This window comes from Melospiza georgiana, chromosome 3 (genome assembly GCF_028018845.1).
Source record: "Melospiza georgiana isolate bMelGeo1 chromosome 3, bMelGeo1.pri, whole genome shotgun sequence".
NCBI classification, from domain to species: domain Eukaryota; kingdom Metazoa; phylum Chordata; class Aves; order Passeriformes; family Passerellidae; genus Melospiza; species Melospiza georgiana.
In genome coordinates this window covers 25,774,131-25,780,130 of record NC_080432.1, presented here as the reverse complement: position 1 = coordinate 25,780,130, position 6,000 = coordinate 25,774,131, and the positions used below count along the sequence as shown (strand labels likewise).

The following is a 6,000-nucleotide window of genomic DNA, read 5'->3' as shown; positions in this document are numbered from 1 at the left end:
GAGTTGGTGCTTGGGCACTGGAAACACATCTTGTAACTTTGTCTTTTTTGGAGCTCTTTTGCAAACAGCACCTCAATTCAATTTATATTCAACTCAATTTATATTTTATAATATAAAACCCTATTTCTCTTGTTTTGTTTCCTTTTTTTTTTTCCTGTATAAAAAAGGAAAGCAGATCATCAACCTTAACTTTTTTTAACAGACACTTAAGGAGAGCTCTATAAATTGACCCACATGCTCTAATTCCTGCACAGTTTTATTTTCTCTTAAAGGCTAGCTGAGACTTGTCTGCTGCAGCATGGCCAAGTAGGAGTTTATCTGACTCAACCATATTGAAGCAACTCCTTAGGGTGGGAAAAAAAAAGTGTGCTGGCAAGTTTAATTAAATGTAGACTTTTCTTAAGTCAACATAAACCAGTATTTTCCATTCCACCCTTTTCCTACTTGCTCCACACTGATGCACATCTTTAATAAAATGAACACATGAGTATTTCTTGAATCTATTAAGGGTCTAAATTATAATTTTTAGCTACAGTGAATTATGGAATGAAATGCAATATTAGTTTGACAAAATAAAGTCCTTTTTTTAAAGTTGACACTAAGGCTGAATGAAACAAAGTGTTACATTTCTAACGAAATTGTTTTTTAACAAAAAATTAATGGTACAATTTTATAATATTTCTGGCATGACATCAAATTTTTGAAAAGTTTAACACACCAAACCATGCTTGAAAGTGTTCAACTCTATCCCTGCTTTATAGCAAATTCATTGAATTAATAAATCTTAAAAACAGGGAAGAGAAAACAAGTAGACAACTGTTTTTCTAAATACTGTTTTCTCTAAAGTTTCTTTATCCTCTTTCTTCCCTCAGTAGTGAATACACCTGGAGAAGTGATGGCTCCTAACGTTCTCTTAAATACCGAGGGTTTGTAATTAGAGTAGCTCACATCTGTGTTTAACAAGGAAATCCTTTCCACCAACCTTCACTCCTCCTTTCCCAGAGGAATTCCTCTTATCTTTTTCACTTAAGAATGAGCTGCTTTCAGCTATAATTTCTTTTTGTTGCATGCTTCCCCCTACCTTTCTTTCCATGAAGCTTGAAACACTAGCAGAGACCTCAGCAGTTTAAATGCATTACACACTTTTCTGATATTAACATTAGTTTTGCCTACAACACCCAGTGGAACATCACAAATTTCTTATAAACACAGCTAGATCTGCAGGGCAGGAACAAATGGAAAATAGCCCTCTATTTAAATGGCAGATTGAGGGATGGCATTGAGTAGTTGTCCCATTCCTGTAACAGCACTAACTCCCAACAGAGGATAATTGGCTTCTCTGCCTACAAAAGCAGCTCTCCAAAATGCAGTTTATTCCATGCAAGAGGTTCCAGCAGTCCAGGGTGGTGGGTGACAGAGCTGCGCCTACAGCTGTCAGCTCCAGCTGCAGGCAGGCCTGGAGACCCTTGGTTTTGGTTACAATGCATTGTATACTTTTCTTTGCCAAGCATCTTAATACAGTAGAGACAATCTATACCTTAACATTATCTATAGCCTATCACAGCTACTATAATTACCATATTCATGTTACTATTCTCCAATCACTAAAAGCTAGTACATTACAGTTTAAGCTAGAAGTTGTTATTCAGTTTTCTTGCAGTGGAAAATTCTGAGACCTTTTTTTCTACTTGCCACATTGGCAGGCTTGTTTGCCTGTGCTCTTTCTGCTTGGTAAAAACATCTTCTTGTTTGAGGTAAGCTTATTCTTTCCTCTAAGCCATAAAACCCACTTCTAACATACCCTTTGCCTCCTTGGTTATCCAGTAAGACTGGCTCAACAATTCTTTTCTTCTATATCAAAACTTGCTTCCATCTCTATTCCTTCATCAAACTCTACATTTAAAAATCTTTTTGCTAAGCATACATATCTGTGAGACTTTTTTGTCAAATTTTCATCCTTCCCAACACATGTCCTTGGTACCATAGGCTTACAGCCAGCTTCAACCATGGTAAACCTTTAGGAAGCAGAACTCCCTATACTTAGGGCAACGCTTACCCAGGCTGGGTACAGAGGATACAGACTGAGGTGGGGGTGACCACAGAGGGAGTGTGGGTGGCAGCAGAAGCCTGACTCGCCTCAGCAAAGGCACTCCCCTGCCATCACAGCCACTGTCCCAGGGCCACTCTCCTGCCCTCACCTCCACTGTCCCCCAGGGCCACTGTCCTGCCCTCAGCCCCACTGTTCCCCAGGGCCACTGTCCCGCCCTCACGGCCCCCCGCGCTCCCTCAGCGCCGAGGCTTTCAAGGGAAAGGCGCGCGCCCCTCCCGCCCCGCCCGCCCGGCCCTGATTGGCTGCGGCGGCGGGAGGGGCGGGGCCACACCGCAGAGCGACGCGTCAGCCGGGCGGGTCACGTGGCCGAGCCCTCCCGGTGCGCTCGGGGGCCGCAGGATCCGGCTGCCGGCCCCGCCGCCCCCTGCCCTGCCCTGCCATCCCATCCCTTCCCTGCGCTGTCAGCGGCCCCGCCAGCACTAACAGGAGTCCGGCCAGCGCTGTTCGCAGCCCCGCACGGAGGGGTGGGCAGCCGGCTGCCGCGCTCGGCCAGGTCAGTGCATGCCGCCGGCCGAGGGGGCGCGGGGCCAGCGGGAGTGCTGTACGGGGGTGTGGTGGCGACGGCGGCGAAGGGCGGTCGGTGCGCCCTCCTTGGTAGGTCTTGGTGGCTGGAGGAGGTCGGGTCCCGCTGCGGTGTTGGGAGAGCGCTGGGACAGCGGCGCCGCGCTCTCAGAGGAAGGTACCGGGGGAATGGCGCGGGGAAGCGGCGGTGCTTGGCCCTCGGAAGAGGCGGGTAGGGCAGAGCTTCCCCGCCGTGCGCAGGCGGCCACAAGCCGCCCCCGAACCCCCCGTGCCTCTCGGAGCCCCCCTGCGCCTGCCCCCGCTCCGCGCACTCCCCACGCCTCCCTCGGCCCCGCCCCGGGCCCGCGGCTGTCGAGGAACGGGCCCGCCCCCGGCGCTTCCCGCGCTCCCATTGGCGGCGGTGGGGCGGGCGGGGCCGCGGTCACGTGTTGGCGGGGGGCAGCTGGAACCGGTTGGGGCCGCGCCGCCCCCTCCCCACCCCCGTCAGCGGCCCCGGGCGGCGGCCCCGGTAGGAGGGGCGGGGAGCCCGGGCTTTGCTGTCTGCAGCCCCGCACAAAGCGAGCGGGGACTGGGAACGCCGCGCCGCTCCACCAGGTTAGTCGGCGCTGCCGGCCGCGTGTAGCGGTGGGACCGCGCGGTGGCGGAGGGGGCGGTCGGCGCGGCTGAGCGGGGTCTGTGAGAGCCTGTGCGGAGAGGGCGCTGAGGGAGCGCTGTGTTACCTAAGAGGACGTGCGGGAGGAGCGCCTCGTCCGGTACCGGGACGTCTCCTCGGGTTCCTGAGAGGCGGGAAGAGCGCGGCTCCGTGTGCCCGGGGGCGGCCGCGGCGCTGCCCGGCCCGGGGCTGCGTGCCGTGCCGGGAGGGCTGCGGGCGCATGGCGCTGATCCGCCGGGCCCTGGCTGACACCCGATGGGCGGCGGGCCGGGCAGCGCGGGGCCTGCGGCTCTGTTTGTTTACGTCGCCGCCTAAAGCCCTGGCCTGGGGCGGTCCCGCCGCTGCCGCATTATGCAAGCGGCCGGGCCGGGGACGTGGCGCGCCGCCTCCCGGCCGGGCTGGCCCCGCGGGCGGTGCCGTGCGGGGCGCCCGGAGCCCGCGGTCCGTGTCCGGGCTGGGCTCGCTGCGGCGCCGCTGGGCTCTGCCGGGAGTGGGGTGTGCGCTGCGCTGCTCTTTGTCTCGCTCTGCGCTAGAGGAACACAGCGGTGCTGCTGCCGGCTCCAGGTTTGATGTTATTGATCGCTGGTGAGGCAGCTCTAGATGAAGCTTAATTTTAAAAATTAATCTGTTATCTGCACCCTAACCAAGCACGGATTCTTTTTTCCATTTTTCTCTTTTTGCTTTTTCCTTTAAGTTAATAGCTTGTCTTGTTAGTATTAGTGTTTTAATTTGTCAGAGCACGCAGTGTTAGATGGAGGTTAACCTCCAACATACTTTAAATGTTAATGGTAGGGTGAAATGGTGTATAAGTGGAATTATTTTTATTATATATGTTTTCATTCTAGCACTGCTTCCTGTAAAATAACTGTATAAGATGTTAAAAAAATAGGAGATTACCATTGATTTTGAATAGACACTGGTAGCCTAAGCTGTCATGTAATTAGTCTTTCAGTAAAGCATGTAGCCTCTCAACAGAATGGATCCAGGCTTTGGAAACCTGTTAAAAAAGTGGTTTGTTGAGAGCTCTGGGGAGCATTATACATGTTATTTGTCCAAGTCATTCCTAAGTGAGGAATGTTAGTGTGATCACAGGAAGCTAAATTGCTCCCTGCCTAAGATCTTGTCAGCCCTGTGTTAATAATAAGCAGCAGTTCACAAAAGAGGAATCAGACTGATGCTGTTCTGTCTCGCTTACAAACGTGCCCCAGCTGTTTCCTGTGTGCTTCAAGAACTTCACCAAACTGCTGTGGCATAGCTGAGGCCGAAGGGTCTGTCACATGGACAGGTATTTGCCAAATGCTGAAACAATTAACTTGTTGTTACTTAAAACAAAGCAGATACCTTGTGGGTGGGCAGAGGGAACCACGGCTGATGTGGTTCCCTCACATGGGGAGCTAAATTGATACTGAAAATACAATCCTCAAAATATTTTTCTCACTTGCTGTGTATTCGTGTGATGCAATTTCAGAGGTTCACTTGGGCTTTCTAAATGTCAGCATTTGGCTGTTGGTAAAATTTCAGCCTTTGCATCAGAGCAGCATGTCCGAATCCTCTGTGCAAGTTTGTTTGCTGTCCAGTGTTAGCGCTGCAATGCAGAAGGAGAGACCTGCTGAGTTTGTCCTTGCTCCTGCAGTCAAGGTGCAGTGGGGGGAGAGGAGGGGGCAGAAGAACCCTCTTGTTTGGTTGAACATGAAGGGGTTGATGCTGTAATGCTGTTTCTAAAAATTCTCTCCCAGTTGTTAAAGGGAAGGCCCTGACAAATATATCCTCTGACGCTGTTCTAAAACCCAGGTGTCGTCAGCTACTGTTACATAATTTTCTTGCATGTCTAATTTGTTGCTTTAGATGGATTCTGTAATATCTGATACCTCATTAGGACCAACCACAGGCAACAAAATCTGTTCATCATAGTACAAGGTTACCCAGATACCACTTGGTATCTTTGGAATATCACAGTGTGTGTCTTAGGCTCGTGTCCCTTTGTTCAGCACGGCAGTAGATCTGATGGGTGGCGGATTTTTTATTGCTGTGTGTAGCACATCTTTTGGGAAGGTAAAATCTGAGCGCAGTACGTTCTCCCACAGGGCTGGGCTGTGTTCAGGCTCATGGTTCATGAGGGAGGCTGTAATGGGTGCTCTGTGTCAGCCCCAGTGCTGCCTGTGTGTTCTCCCAGCTGTCAGATGACTTGGCTGGGGCTGTGGAACCTTTCCCCTGCTTCATTGTGGAGTTGGACTCTCCTGGGTGTTGATACAGCTCATGAGTCTCTTCCCTTAAGGTGGAAAGTGTCAGCTCAAAATGACAAAAATAAAACGAAAAATACTCCAGCCTTCTAGTCCTTGCTGATTTTATCTTTATGTGCAATAAATGGAGAGATATTTTGAAATGATTGAGCCTGTTTACATTTAGGATTGTGCACTTGCAGGCCTGTGCAGCAGGATGTGTGATGAAATGTGTGCTAGCATTATGAAAGAGCCTGTTTGTGCACAGGAGGTGCTCGTGGGTTGGCCTTGGCTGCGTGCCAGTTGCCCACCTGGCAGCTCTGTCACCCCTCTCCTCAGGGGAAAAAAGGTGGGAAAAGCCTCAGGGGTCAAGGTAGAGGCAATTTAATGCAGCAAAAATAATTTCTGCAGAAGCAAGGGGAAACAGAACACTTAATTCTCTGTTTCACCATTAGGGAAGCAGGGCTTCTATATGGATAGGAGCTGCTCTGGAACAC

General features: G+C 50.8%; 1 protein-coding gene across 5 annotated transcripts in view; it reads left to right on the top strand.

Annotated features, from left to right (window-relative positions):
- The first annotated feature begins 2,415 nt into the window (after positions 1–2,415).
- The window catches only part of GPCPD1 (glycerophosphocholine phosphodiesterase 1), a 41,915-nt gene continuing 38,330 nt past the window's right edge, over positions 2,416–6,000 (top strand). Inside the window, exon 1 of one of the 5 annotated variants that reach the window (XM_058021318.1) lies at positions 2,416–2,603. The gene's annotated coding sequence lies outside the window, so the exon portion shown is untranslated. Of the gene's footprint in view, positions 2,604–3,085; positions 3,227–3,770; positions 3,870–6,000 lie in introns of those variants that run through there. The other 4 variants (XM_058021321.1, XM_058021316.1, XM_058021320.1 and 1 more) reach the window with 4 other exon arrangements.